At 41.2% G+C, this 15,280-nt stretch overlaps 1 protein-coding gene across 10 annotated transcripts in view; it reads left to right on the top strand.

Moving 5' to 3' along the window:
* The window catches only part of ESRRG (estrogen related receptor gamma), a 622,335-nt gene that overhangs the window by 117,736 nt on the left and 489,319 nt on the right, over window positions 1-15,280 (top strand). The window lies entirely within an intron of this gene.

The raw sequence follows: 15,280 nt of genomic DNA, 5'->3' as shown, positions 1-15,280 counted from the left end.
AGTACAGATAATCTCGGGAAATTCTGTGTGTTTCCCATGCCACTTCAGGGAAATCTTCCTTCCCTACTGTTTACTCCACTGAGTGGAGATTTGGGGCATCACTGGAGGGAAGAGTTTGGATTCAGCTGCTCTCGCCTTACACTGAGGATATATTCTGACTGGGGAGGCATAATTCAGCGTATGGCAAGAGCTCTGCCTTTGGAATCAGAAGTCGATTTAAGACAGCGTTGCTATTTACCCTTGTGACCTGGAACAACCCCTTTGGAACTTCTGAGTGTCAAGGTATTCATCTGTAAAATGGAGATAGTAAGAGTTAGCTTGCCTGTATCACATACCAGCTGTCAGGCTCAAAGGACTAGAAGAGTGTGAATGGCTTGTAGTGGCGAAGATTTCAATGTCTTCTGCCCTGCTTTTGTGGTGTTGGTGTTGTAGCTGTTTTGTCTAAGTGCCATGTTCCTTTAGGACATGTTTGAGCACCACGGGTTAAAGGGGAGGTGACGCACAGCACAATGTGGGACTGGATGCACAGGACAGAGGAGCTGAGGTTTCTGATTCCCCTTCGTATTTGGTTCTTCTTGCTTGTGTCATGGCTCCTCTCTTGGACACACTGTGAATCTCTTACCATCCTTCTCCTACAGTTCATTCCCCTGGACCTGGATCCCATGATTGGGCCGGGAATATTTTTCCTGATTGCCCCTGGCTCTTCCTCAGCACCTGGAATAGGCTTTGGCACACAGTAAAGGCTCAGTACCTATGCATTGAATGAGCATCTGAGGGAGGAAAAAAGGGAAGGAAGAAAGGTAGAAAGGAAAGAAAGAAGGAGAAAAGAAAGGAAGGAAAGAAAGATGTCCATCGCTTTGATAGATTTAGAAAGCTCGGGTTTTATCAAAGAAAATCCACCTCACAATGAAACAGGAAGGGGAAAAGTTTAATGGAGACTGCCTTGATAAAGATATTTACAAAACTGAAGGTTTTCACTCCTTAATCCTTTAAAAGGAAGTCACAAATTTCTTTTTACAATAATCCTCACAAGTGCTGATATTTTCAGGCACTGAGCTGAAGATAAGGATAATATCCCTGAATTATTCAATAGCGCAATAACAACCTTCGGAAGTTTGCTATGAAAATGCCATTGACTTAGTGTTTCTTTCCTGTCCCCTCTTCTCCCTTTAGAAAGAGAAACTAAAGTTACTGAATTAGTAATTATGTGGCAGTGTGAAAAAAAATGTCTTAAGAATTTTAGATTGAAACTATATGGTAACAGTTTCTCTTTCAATTCTTTCTCTCTCTCTCTTTCAACTCCCCTGCCCCCATAATTTTCAGAGGAATTGGGAAGTCAATATTCAACAGGTCTTAACATGCTAGGATGGTGGGACATTCTACTACATTAGAAGACTGTCTGCAAATGTATCAGAAATGATGAAATCTTCCCTATTGCTCTTTTTGGGAATGTCCATGTATTTAATCTCTACTCGTCTCAACTCATTTCACTCCTTTTATTATTATTATTATTTTTAATTTATTTTTATTTCTTGTGGGGAGGCAGGGGAAGTGTGAGAAAAAGAATCTTGAGCAGACTCCATGCCCAGTGCACAGGCCAGTGAGGGGCTTGATCTCAGCAGCCACAGATCATGACCTGAGCCAAAACCACGAGTCAGATGCTTAACTGGCTGAGCCATCCAAGCCCCCCTACACAGACCATGTTTAATTACACAGGACGTTGGTAAATCTCATGGATATTAGGTCTAGATTTTAGTATTAATTTCATTTTTCTTTTAAACCTCATACTTTGTTCATTCATGAGATTCTGATTAATAAGATAATTATGGTTATTCATTGTGAGTTAAGCCATATTTCCAAACCAGAGGTTATAATTCAGCTAATTATATTATTGGAATTAATAATGACTTCCAATTTTTCATTGGTTTTAGTCCAACCATGTAACTACTCATCATGTCATCTAGTCATTGAAGTTACTTTTATCATAGCAAGCATCAGTTTAAAAACGAATCTCAAATCTGATGAGCTACAGTTGTTGATTCTGGAAAGTACTTATTTGGATATTTCCCCTTCCCCGAATTTAAATGACATTGCAGTGACCAATACCAAGTGAATGACTGATTATAAATACTCTGAGTATTGGTTGGCTTAATGTTAGGCTTGAAACAAGCCTAATATTAGTATTAATATGAGCCACGAGACAAGCAAATAACACTTAGGCACACAAATTAATTTATTATTATTATAGTGTTTGCCTTTTCAAAACAAACATAGCTCAGATTCATTTTAATAAAAGAGAAACTGATGTTTGGTGAAGAAAATTATTTGTACACATTCCCTTCCTTAACCTTTCCAACCACGGAAGCTGAGCCTGATTTTGCCTGTTTGGCAGATTGAGAAACTGAGGGCTGATTAGCTTCAATAATTTGCTCAAGCTAATAAGTGGCAGAAACATTATTCATTCCTCCCTTTTTTTTCTGATTCCAAAGTCCATACATACACGCTCCATCATGCAGTGCTCCAAATAAATACTTTTTAGTTCTAGTGTTTCAGTCCAGTGAAAGTTTTTGGTATACATTTTTGTAACTTCCCCATGTAGTTTTATCTAGCTGTGATCTTACTGCCAATTTTGGGTTTAGTTTAGAAATTCAAAACATGATTGATTAAAAAAAATGTTGTAAGGCCACTTCCAGCATAGCCATGGCGGCTAATGCTACTGCTAGCCCGTCGCAGCTGCTGCCTCTAGTGAAATCATGCCAGAAGGAAGAAGGATCGCTAAATTAGATCAAAATTTGCTAAATGGAAATAGCATAACAATGCTGGTCCCTGGAGGAGAAGGTCCTGAAGTATGAATGGGTTTCCTTGACTTAACTGTTTTGTGTTATAATGACAAGAAGATAGAAATTTTCAATGTTTGGGTTCTGTAAAGCTAAGTTTCCCGTTAAAGGGAAATGTTTTGAAGATGCATTGTAAATGCCCATTTTTGTAACTTAATCATTATTACTTTGGAAAAAGAAGAACAGTTTGTTCTTTGAAGACTAAAATAAAAGTATTTTTGGTTAAAAAAAAGAAAAGGTTGTAAACAGTAGCTAACTGATGACCCCCAGAATATTTGAATGTTAGAAAATATGACAGTTACCTATTATTTAGGTATGAATTAACCCCCACACTTACTACTGGTTTCAAACACTAATAAGGACTTATTCTTTCTTATAGCTTCTGGTGTTTTGACAATCTAGAGGCAGCTTTGTTGGGAAGTTCTGACACGGGGTCACTCAGGAGGTTGTCACCTGCAGTTGGATGTTGGCCAAGCTACAGTCAAAGGAAGGCTTGAGTTGGGACTGGAGGATCCACTTCCAAAGTGGCTGCTCATACAGCTGTCACGTTTCTTCCTCTCCATATGGGCCTTTCCCAGGGGCATGGAGGCTGGCATCCCCTTGTGCAAGTGATTCGGAAGAATTAGGTGGAAGCTTCTGTGTCTTGAAAATCTAGTCTTGGAAGTCACTCTCCATCACTTCAGCCGTATTGAGGTGGTCCCACTGACTGGGCTCAGTTCAGTGTTCACTGTTCACACAGAGGTGTGACTGTCAGGAGGCAAGGGTCGTCACAGGCCATCAAGGAGGCTGGCTTTCACAGATACAAATACTGTGTATGTGTAATTTTATAGATCATGTTTTATTGATAACAACTTCTTAATTTTATTTATTTATTTATTTATTCATAAAATATTTTATTTATTTATTTATTTGACAGACAGAGATCACAAGTAGGCAGAGAGGCAGGCAGAGAGAGAGGAGGAAGCAGGCTCCCCGCCAAGCAGACAGCCAGATGCGGGGCTCGATCCCAGGACCCTGAGATCATGACCTGAGCCGAAGGCAGAGGTCCAACTCACTGAGCCACCCAGGCACCCCAGCAACTTCTACATTTTAAAGAGTATGAAATAGAGCCCAAGACTTCTGCATACTCCTATAACTTTAGAGAAGAATCTGCCTTACAATGAATAATGTTCAATGTGTATAAACTTGGTCTCTTACTGAAGATCTAGGAGTGTCATGATGACCACAGGGTAATGTGAGAAAGTGAATCACTATATCATACACCTGAAGCTAATAGAACACTGTATGCTAACTATACCAAAATTAAAATTAAAAAACAAAAAACAAAAAACCCCACAAATTATATACATATCATTTGTTATATGTATATGATATATATATTCTATGTGTATGCGTGCGCATGCGTGCGTGCTCAACTCATAACAGTTGGAGATTTGAGCTTGTCTTGTTTCTCGTAGAGTTCCTTGCAAAGGTCCATTTCCATGTGCTGAGCTGGGGGAAGCTGTTAATGCTTAGCAATTCACTTTTTGAGCAGGTGACTCTTCTGAGGCAAACGATTTTATTTTATTTTACTATTTTTATTTTTTAAAAGATTTAATTTATTTATGTGAGAGAGAGTGTGAGAGAGAGAGAGTGAGAGTGAGAGAGAGAGAGAGTGAGAGAGAGCATGAGAGGGGAGAAGGTCAGAGGGAGAAGCAGATTCCGCATGGAGCCAGGAGCCCAATGCTGGGACTCGATCCTGGGACTCTGGGATCACGACCTGAGCTGAAGACAGTGACTTAACCAACTGAGCCACCCGGGCACCCCAAATGATTTTAATTCACTCTGTTCAAAATGCTTTATGGTTCTCCAGTTTTCTCAGGAATCTCAGATTATTTCATGATGTCCAAGAAGGCCTGCCCCTCATGGCCCCCGTCTCCTTCTCCTGCTCTCTTAATCTCTTCCCCTCATGTCTCCACTCTAGCCCCTCTGGCCTCCCAGCTATCCCTTGCACTTACCAGGTGTGCTTCTGCCACAGGACCTTGGCATTGGCTATTGCTTCTACTTGAAATACCCTTTTATATAGCCCTGTGATGAACTCCTTCCATAATTTAAGCGTTTCTCAGAGGTTACCTTTTCAATGAGGTCTACATTGACCATTCTGTTTAAAATTGTTGCCCTCTGCTTAGAACAAGGTACCTGAGACATGGTATGGGTTCGGAGGAATTAGAAATGAAGGCATAGGGAGGAGCTGACGCTGCTTTTTACTGCCCAGGGCAGTTTGGTATCATCTACTTGGCTCATTTTCAGACACTGGTGATTGGTCTTTGCAAAGAGTCTCTAAACATAGTGATCAAGTGTGAATGTTCTTTATTTCTGTGGGAGATTTCCTGTCATTCGGAAGTCAGCACTATTTCCATCCTCATATCTTTAGAGTTCCAACACAGAAAAAGAACAGAAGAGATGAAAAACACTTCTACTAAGGCATATTATAGGGGACAGGTTGGTATTATTTAATGGAGGAAATTAATTGAGCCATTTCTGTAGACATTAGGCAAATTGTTTCGCTTGGAGTTAAAAAGCAGCTGGGGAGTATTAAAGTATAGGGTGCCTGCATGTACTTTATGATGATCTTAGCTTATGACCTTATATTGCTTTTATTTCTCTATTAAATCAAGATATATCTCATTGAGGCTGCCATCTCACCTGACACAGCATGGTTGGTTTTGGTGCATGTGGGCAGAATTGTCTCTGATGGAATGGAAAGGCGTATCTGTCTTTGACATGCGCATAGTGTGGGCAGTCTCCAGGCTAGAATTTGGAACCACATGAATCCCCATGGAGTGGGAACAGAATGCATACACCCTCACCGTGGGAGCCTAGGGCTTTGCTGAGTTTCTGCTGTCCCTACCCTTGAAGCTGTGTCTTGCCTTCTTCTCTGTGAGTTTCCAGTGAAATGTCCCTACAAGGTCCTTCATTTGGTATTAATACAGCGAGAGACAATGGAGCTTTTCCAGTTTATGAAACATCTACAGAAATTGAGACTCTGTAGGAGATAACTGTCATGGCTTGAATTATATCTCCCCCAGATGTTGAAGTTCTAACTTCCAGTACCTCAGAAGGTGACAAGGATCAGGAATAGAGTCTTTGTAGATGATCACGATGAGATGAGGTCTTTAGGGCAGGTCTTAAGCTGATATGACTGGTATCCTTAGAAAAGAGAGAAATTTGGACACAGAGAGAGGCACCAAGAGCCTGGTGTGTGGAGACGAGTTTTCATTGCTATAAGCCGGGGGACTTGGAAGATTGCCAGTGAACCCCCCAGAAGCTAGCTGAGAAGAATGGAACAGATTGTCCCTCCCAGCCCTGTGAAGGAACCAATGCTGGTGACATTTTGGTTTTGGACTTTTCACCTCCAGAACTGGGAGACAATACATGTCTGTGCTTATGCCATCTGTCTGTGGCACTTTGTCACCGTAGCCCTAGGGAGCTAATACAGTCACTGTTCCCTCACATATCATAAAGCAGGCCTTCAGCAGCACTCAGGTAATGCCAGAACAATCAACTTAGCACATTTTGGATGTGAAAAAACTTGAGTACAAGATGTATGGACTAGCTTAGTCTCATGTAATGAAGTAGTTATTTAACTCGCATTTCCATGGAATGCTATTTGTGAATGACAGTAGCTTGATATCGATATCCCTGCTACAGAATGACATTAGATATTATTTGGGTATTAGAATAGAAGCATGAAGAGGTATTACCCCTTTGGGACCAAATGTGGAAATGATCTAGTCTATTCTCTTCATGTTATAGAAGAAGGGACTAGAGGTGAGTAGTCTGCCGCAATAGGACCACAGGAGCTAGGAAGGAGCCTTGATCTAAGATTCCTAACCACTCTTGTTTTTAAGACCAAATTTCCTCTCGTAAAGTCTGAATCATCACAGAGTAGCTACTCAACCATTGTTTGCTGGAGGAATAAGTGAGCCTTAAGAAGTTTTAAGTCAGTCTTTAGAGTTTAGGTAAAATATGAGATATTTTTCATTAGCTGACGTAGTTCAAAATGTTACTACTTGGGATAGGACGAAAAGTGGACCTGGACTGGCCTGGATCCCAGTGTACCCCCACTTTGCTGTGTGAATTTGAACAGGTCAGACCTTCCAGGCCTTAGGCATATCATCTTCCCAACAGAGATGAGACTACCTCGCAAGGTTATTGGTAAGTATGAGATCATGTATGTAAAACATGGAACACAGTTCCGAGCACTTAAGTGTGTGGTAGTGGCTCTTTTCATTTAATCATCTTTAAAAACTATACATACAATGACTAATCTCTTCACCTACATGTAAACTGTGCTGTTGATATGGCTGGTGCCTTTGAGCCTGGTTTTGATGAATAATGATGAGGTGTGAACCCAGTGGCAGCTCTCATCTTCCCTCAGTTTTTCTTTTATTCCGGGTGATGGGGGCTCTGTGGTCAAGAGAGAGGGTAAATGGAATAGTCCACATAAGAGTGAGATCCACACCCTTCTCTTTTCTGACCCATTGTGTACCCCACCCTAAGAGTCACAACTGTTCAGAGGTAATAGACTGCGCCCGGCGTGGTTATTTGAGGAGCACTCAGGACAGGAGGAAATCGCACACTTGCTCCAGCCCGGGGTTCCTGGGTGGCATGAACCAGGCAAATGTTGAGTGTCCGTGTTTGGGTATCATTTCTGAAATCTGCTTCAGAGACTGGCTATCATCCGGATTGTCCTAATGGTCATTTATAATTTCATCATAAATCATTTAAATGTGTTGAAATGCACTCTGAATCCATTTCTGTTTTTCTTACTTATCCAGTATTGTGCGGTTTAGGAGAGCTAGTTTACTTCATGCTGTAGGAAGGAATACTTCCCCTTACCTCTTATAAGTAGAGGGATTAAGAGTATACTCATATATGCACACTGCTGAGCCTAAAAATCACTGGAAACTGATTCTTAATAGTGAGAATATAAATAATAAAATATGAGCAAAATGCATAATTATGTAGGGATAATGAAACAATAGAAAATATGAGAAGTGGCTTTATAGTTGCAAAAATGAAGTAATGTCTAGGTAAAGTCTGCCGTTTTCAAAACCTATTTTTAGACTGATCTCAGCCCGTGAAATGAGGATAGTACAGTAAAATAGTAGGAATATAATTGTCCCATGTTGGTAGGCCAACGGCACTGGCAAAGGTGTAGAAAAAAACGTGCTAACATTTGTAAGTTTCATTTTTAGTTTCTTTCTTTCTTTTTCTTTGTCCTAACTTTCTCCTGCCACTTTAAGGAGGAGAGTCATAGACAGGGTTGGTATCTATTCCTCAGCTAAATCATCTCTTTTACATTTGAGGTATTAAGCTTTTCGTGCATTTTATTATAAGAAACAATTGCTTGAAAACAGGGCCTTTGTTTCATAAGAGGGTAGCTGCTTCCACTTGAAATCACAATCCTTTGTGATATTAAAATTAGCTCCTTAGCAGGAACTATGATGTCACTAAAGGTGGAGAAGCAGCCAGGGCAAGCAGCAAGTGGATCAATCCTCAGGAAACAAAGATCCTGTTTTCATGCAAATACCTTTCGTGATTAAAACAAGAAAAAAAAAAAATCCTGAGCTGAGGTGAAAGAGCTGTTTTTAGAGAACTAGCTGGAAGCTATTTAGGCATGTAAACTGGTGACCTTTACAGTTCTTTCAAGGTTAATGGGGTGCAGGAAAATGGTAATGTAATAATTCCACTTTCTTGGATGTCCCGCTGCCTTACACCGTATGTCCCTCAAATTTGCTCACGTTTTGTAGGGTGGAGGAGGCTGACGTTGCTTATAAAATCTATCGGGAATCCCTCTGTTCCTATTCTAAGCTTCTTTCTATTTAGAATTACCCGAGGAGAGAGGAAAAAGATGACCCAGGTGAGGAAATTGTATACATTCTCCCTTTGATTCATGGTAAATATGAAGCCGTGATTTGTAGCTCAAATATGAAATGGCAAGGGGTCTTTGTTGTGAGAAACCTGTACTGTAGCATCACAACTCTTCAAGTGTAAGACCTCCGTAGCCGGAAAACCTCAAAGCTTGGGGATTCAGGAGAGGCGTGTTCCTGAAAAAGCATCTCGGTCTCCGGTCTGTACCCAGCTGCATGGCAAAAGGGGAGCTGGTCCCGCCTCTTCTGGACATCCAGGGAGGAGAAGCTGAACGTGGGTTTGTGTTTCTGTCCTCGGGGCTGCCAAGTGAAGTGGCTGCTGCCTCCCCAATGTCCTGCTGGTGTCAGGCTCTGCAGGGCCGCCTTGAAGGAGCTCTTGAGAGGCCAAGTGTTTTGGTGTTATCAAGAGGGGCTCATTACACCGAGGGAATCAATTTAGAATGACTTTAATGGGATTGGGAGTTGAACTGCAATAGAGCCCTATGACAAAGAGAATTTAAAGTACCCTGTATTTATTATGCCTTTCTCTCTTTAATTATGTCTGTCTTTAATATTCTACTGTTAGCTCCTTTAATGTTTTTCTTCTCCACGTTTTTGGCATTTTTATGATTTGCAGTTCCATTCTAAATGGGCACATGTCATAATGTCATCTAATTCTATTGAGAAAAATGCCCCCGTTTCCTGTGGCTCTTGGCCAAGCCATACTATTACTTTTGATTTGGGTTTTTTTTTTTTTTCCCACAGATTACGTAGGGTGTGCAATATGAAGTAGAAGATTCTTTCAGATCTAAAAAAGAGATTTAATGCTCTCTTTGCAAGCTCCTTGGGGGCATAGGTGATAATGTCTTACAGTTCAATTCTTTTTTTTTTTTAATTTATTTTCAGTGTTCCAGCATTCATTGTTTATGCACCACACCCAGTGTTCCACGCAGTACGCGCCTTCCTTAATACCCACCACCAGGCTCACCCAATCCCCCACCCCCTCCCTTCCAAAACCCTGAGTTCCTCAGAGTCTACAGTCTCTCATGGTTCATCTCCCCCCTCCAATTTCCCCCAACTCCCTACTCCTCTCCATCTCCCCATCTCCTCCATGTTATTCCTTATGCTCCACAAATAAGCAAAACCATGTGATAATTGACTCTCTCTGCTTGACTTATTTCACTCAGCATAATCTCTTCCAGTCCCATCCATGTTAATACAAAAGTTGGGGATTCATCCTCTCTGATGGAGGCATCATACTCCATAGTATATATGGACCACATCTTTCTTATCCATTTGTCCATTGAAGAGCATCTTGGTTCTTTCCACAGTTTGGCGTTATAGTCCAATTCTTAACACCTAACACAGTGTTTGGTCACTGGGAGTGCTTAGTAACTGTTGGTTAAATAAACGAGTAAGTGAATGAATGAATGAATGAATGTCAGCATTCAGACCTAATCACGCTAGACTCTCAGTATTCATGTAAAATAGGTGTTGCCCTCTGCTGTCTGGGCCAGGGGAGAGCCCAGCGTTTCAGGGGTACAGTGAGTGAATGCATGACATGATAGACTAAAATCAAGGTCCAAACACTTTGACTTTTTCTCATCTTCTCTTCATTCATTCATTTATTCATCTGTCAAAACAAGGACCCTACTATGTGCAAATTATATGACATTTTCCCTCTCCTTTCTTCTTGACTATTCTTTGTCACTTCTTCTCTATCTATTCATCTCTTTTGATGTTTACTCTTGTTTTCCTTTGGATCTCACCTATCCCTCTGTCATCTACTCTTTCTTCCTTGCATCGCCTTACTCTTTTCTTGCTTCCCACTTTTCCCATGATCTACTTCCAGTCCTCTGCATACATACGTGTTACACTGTCCTTTCAAAGATAGATCCTCTTGTCTCCTTATCTACCCATTCCTTCTTTTCTTTCTCTGTAATGTCCAAAGAAGCAGAGACATAGTCCTTTAAGGAATCATCCCAGATGTTTTACCTTCATTTCAAAACCTTGCTTGGGTTTGTTTATGACAACTGTTCATCAGTTGTCATATGATGAACCCTTCTATAACCCTTCTCTGGTCCCTTCTATATTTCTGTCATCCTCTGTTTTATATGCAGATAGGCCTTATAACAACAAAAATAAAAACAAAGTAGAATTTGATCAAAATATAAGGTTGCTTTATAGTAGAACCCAAAGAAAATAGAGCTATGAAAGAGAAAAAAAAATGCTATAAGCCATTCTTAAAAGTCTGACCTCATTGATTTATTCATTAAAATTCATTAAACTCTCAATAACATATTAGTTGACCAAGGATTCAACAGTGAATAAGACCAGACTCCTCCTAAGGGAGATAATATTGAAGCATCCTCGTCGTGTGGGAAGAGACCTGAGAAGAGTGTAAGAATGGCACCCAACCCAGAACTTGAAAGCATCAGGATACACCCTTGGGAGAAATGACAGTTACTCTGAGTCAGGAAGGATAATTTAATAGTAAGTAGGAAACATGGTGGAAGGCAGTGATCCGTATGTGGCCATTGGAAGCATTGCAGGAACAACATGGCTGTGGCATATGGTCTCTGTGATGTGAATACAGGGAAGGAGGCCATGGGGTTGAAACCATCAAGGTTTTATTGGCTATGCGAAGGACTATGGAGCTCATCCTGGAGCAATGAAAGCCACTGAAGGATTTTAAACAGGGGTGTCATGGTTGGAGAGATGTTCTGGAAGTATCGTGGAGAATGGATGGAGTAAAATCACAGATGGTTACCATGAGGAGGTTGCAGTCATTAAGGGGAGAAATGGTAGTCACCTTGACCAAGGTGGTGATGGTGGGCATGGAGGTGACAAGGAATTGAGAGCATATAAAAAAGATAGATGCACAGACCATGCTGATATCTTGGATGTAAGAGATGAAGGAAGAGTAGGGCGGTCAAGAATCGCATTCAGTCTCTTGGGCTCTGAGGAAAGGTGTTATTTCGGAGGAGACATCTCAGTTATCTTTGATCTTTAAGTGCAGGTCAGTGTTCCTAAAAGCTTCCACATGGGCATCCCTGAAGGCTAATGCCATCTTCTATCTTGTCACAGTGAACAGCAGGGCTGGCTTCTGAAGGTGCTCTCATCTGTTTGCAGAAATCCCGTTCAGCAACAGCAAGGCCACCGAGGGCTAGGGACATACTCGTACGCTGTCGAGCAGCTCAGATTGAATTGAGCGTTGTCAAATAAATGGTTCAAAGAGATTTCTTACTGTCCCTTATGGATGAGTTCAGTCAAAATTACTGTACCGGGATGTCTATTTGTGTGTGTGTTTATATGTGTATGTGTGCACACATGTGTTCATACACGTATGTCCATTCACAGTGTGCACACGTGTGTATGTGTGTGTTTTTATGCCTAGAAATACATCTCTTCCAGTGCCCCCATCACTGGGAGGATCTCATTTAATGTCTCTGAAATGCTGGTGGTGCTTGTGATGTGGAGACCTACACGAGCCACTGGAGGGGAGCCACTAACCCATTTCTACAAAAGTAAGCCAGTCAGTTATAATGATTTTTTTTTCACGGCCTAAAGTCTGGACTAAATTTGCACTGGTGACTTCAAAGTGAGTGACTCTGTAGCCCATTACCATTCCCCTGAGATACGTAATCCACTTTAAAGATACATTTTAAATAGTGTACTATGGGAAATGTAGTTAGCAAGCTCAGATATGCTTACATTTAAGATCTCTCAGAAATGCACTTACAGATTTAAGAGAAAAAAAATCTTTGCATGGAGTAAAATGCGCATGAAAGATGATTCGTTTTATTAGAGCAATTAAAACATTGGCTCCTATTTTCATCCATCATACTCATGAAATAAAAATATATTGGAGAAAAAGTGATATTTACCTGAAGATAAAATTTAAAATATAAGGAAGATAAAAGTCCATTTTTTTTTTTTTTTCTGAAAGAAGTAACTGAAAATCTGCCATAGGTTATAATTCAGGCAGAACCTCATCATTATGGACCAGGAGCCGGAGTGAGATCATTGTGGAACAGGAGCCAGGGTGAGCGCAATCTCTACCCAATATTTTTTGAGGCACAAGTGTAGCCAGGAGTGAGTCATTCAACAGGGTACCTCAGAGGTGGAGGGTCTTGGATATAAATGGGCAAGACTGCGGTACAGGAAAATCCGTCACCTTCACCTTGGTCGTGCCGTCATCAGCTCCCGGTGAGTTCACAGAAATCAACTTCTCCGATTCCGGTCCGTGCCTCAGGCCGTGTCCACACTGCAGTGATGCTTCAGGTGACTCAGAGATGGCTCATAAATTCGACTGTCTCTGCTCCCAAACTCCAAGTGATCTAACCTTTCTTTCTTGGGTTGCAAATAAGTTATATAAAAATAACATGGGGAATGATTAATCTGTGTGGACTTTGCTCATTGCCTTCCTCTGAGAACGTGCCAGTGAAGAGAGAACTGGAGTCTTGGGTTCTGTCAAGGAAAGGTAGGAGAAGGCGGGAGAGGGTCAGCGAGGGAAGGCTTTCCCTCACCTTGTCTGTTTATTCAACATTTGTCCGTGCGGGGTGTCAAGAACTCGGGACTTGGAGAAATATGAGGGGCTGAATGTACCACCTTGCAGACTTATTTTAAAGGATGAATGAAATCATTCATAGATTCATTCACTCATCAAGTATGCATTGAGGTTTTACTCATTGGTAAAAAAGTAAAAAATACAGAGTTCCTGCTCTCATAGAACTTACGCTCTAAGGGTTGAGTAAATCAGATACACAATTGAACAAACAAATATTTCAAATATCAGCAGGTGGATGATAAAGCAGGGTAAGGAGTGAGAAGTACCAAGTGGTTGTGCTATTCTACATATGGTGAGAAGGGAAGCCTCTTGGATGTCAGAGGTGTTCTTGTTCAGTGCCTTTCTGAATAAAGTGAAGAGGGAAGAGTAGAGGGAAGCTTCTAGCACAGTGCTGGGCACCTGGTTAGCACTTAATCAGTCGTCGCTCCTGTTATAATTACTGTCTTCATGATCCTTGATAATAATGGTACACATTAAGCCTGCATGTCCTCTGGAAAATTTTGAGAGTCTAGAAAATATTATAGGTTTTTGTTTGTTTGTTTGTTTGTTTGTTTTAGGGCACACTAACGTTGGAATTCTAAATCTGTATATATAGAGATCTTTTATTTTCAGTTACAATTTAACTTTGGGGATAGTTAATCATGTTCAAAGGAAAATCAACAGAAGCTAATTGTTTTGTGTGGTTAAATATCTTGAGACATTTCCCCCCCTTTTTACAATTAAAAATGTCTTGCTTACCTACATCGTGTCACGCTCTGGGGAAACAAAAATGTAAAATAGAGACTTTGCCCTCAGGAAGCTTATAATCTTATTTTTTTCCCTTAATAATTCAGGAGTCTTGCACTGTTTGTTTGAATAGAAACTGTAGGAGGGATTTATATGCTGACAAGGCTCTGGAGAGTGTAGAAAAAACAAGTTGCATTTGAGTGTTAACTTTGATGTTTGTTTAGTTTTATAAAATATGTAAGAGGCTTTTCCATTAGTGAATAAGACTTTCCAAAAGCTTTCAGAGTCTCATGTCACAAGTAGTTAAATATTGCTGAAGGGGGAGTCACCAGGACTGACGGCTTGGAAACCACAGTGCTGTGTCTGTGGTTTAGGGACATGTGGCCAAAGTGAAGCCCCCACTCCCGTCTGAACTGAGATCGCTCACGTCCAACTGACTCATTTGGTCTGAAAAATCCAGATGACATGGGAATTCAGAATTCACTTGGCAGCCCTCTCTTATCCTTTGGCCTTTGTGAGCAGCCTCTCACACCTGTCTGGGGCGAGTTAGGGATGGAATTTCAGCTCAGGTGTATGTCAGTGCTGGAATGAAGTAGAATTTGGGAAAAGCGATTTGCACGGGAGAGGCATGTGAGGTGCGTCACGTGGCACAAATAAAACACGCCTAGAAATTGCTTTCCAGGGTCTGTTCTCGCTCTTCGCAAAGTCTGTTTGGGTTTAGTTTAGGTCTGGGACCGGATATGGCACCTGCTCAGAGAGGGTCGCCCTCACGTTAGCAGAGCCATGGCTTCCCCTGCTACCTCACTTCTCTGGTTTTTGTTCTTCAGAGGAACATTCTGTTCTGTTCTATTCTATCCTGTTCTGTAGTTTCCTATTAGGTATGCACCTGTGTGTTCATCGTAGATCCTATTATATGTGTAAGCCTCGAAAGGGCAGGAACACTGCTTATTCACCTTTGTGTGCCCAGCACTTGGCCCAGAGTGGGCTCCCAATGAATATTTGCTGAATTAATGAGGTGTGGCGATGAGATACGAAAGTAGCAGCAACTACCAACAATAAAACCCGTGGGACTCAAGAGAGTTTAGCTAAGGACGGTCAAGATGGGAACTCAGAGCAAGGCTTCTAATATCTGTTTAGATGGCAGAGCCCTTGGTGCTCTTTTCAGGACCATACGGAATAGTGACACATGAAATTAACTATTTTTTTCTACACTAAGCTACAAAGGTAGTATTATGGGCCAGATACTGTAAGAA

Source organism: Mustela lutreola, chromosome 14 (assembly GCF_030435805.1).
Source record: "Mustela lutreola isolate mMusLut2 chromosome 14, mMusLut2.pri, whole genome shotgun sequence".
Lineage (NCBI taxonomy): Eukaryota > Metazoa > Chordata > Mammalia > Carnivora > Mustelidae > Mustela > Mustela lutreola.
Note: the sequence above shows the minus strand (reverse complement) of the source record. Positions and strands in the feature narration are given on the sequence as shown.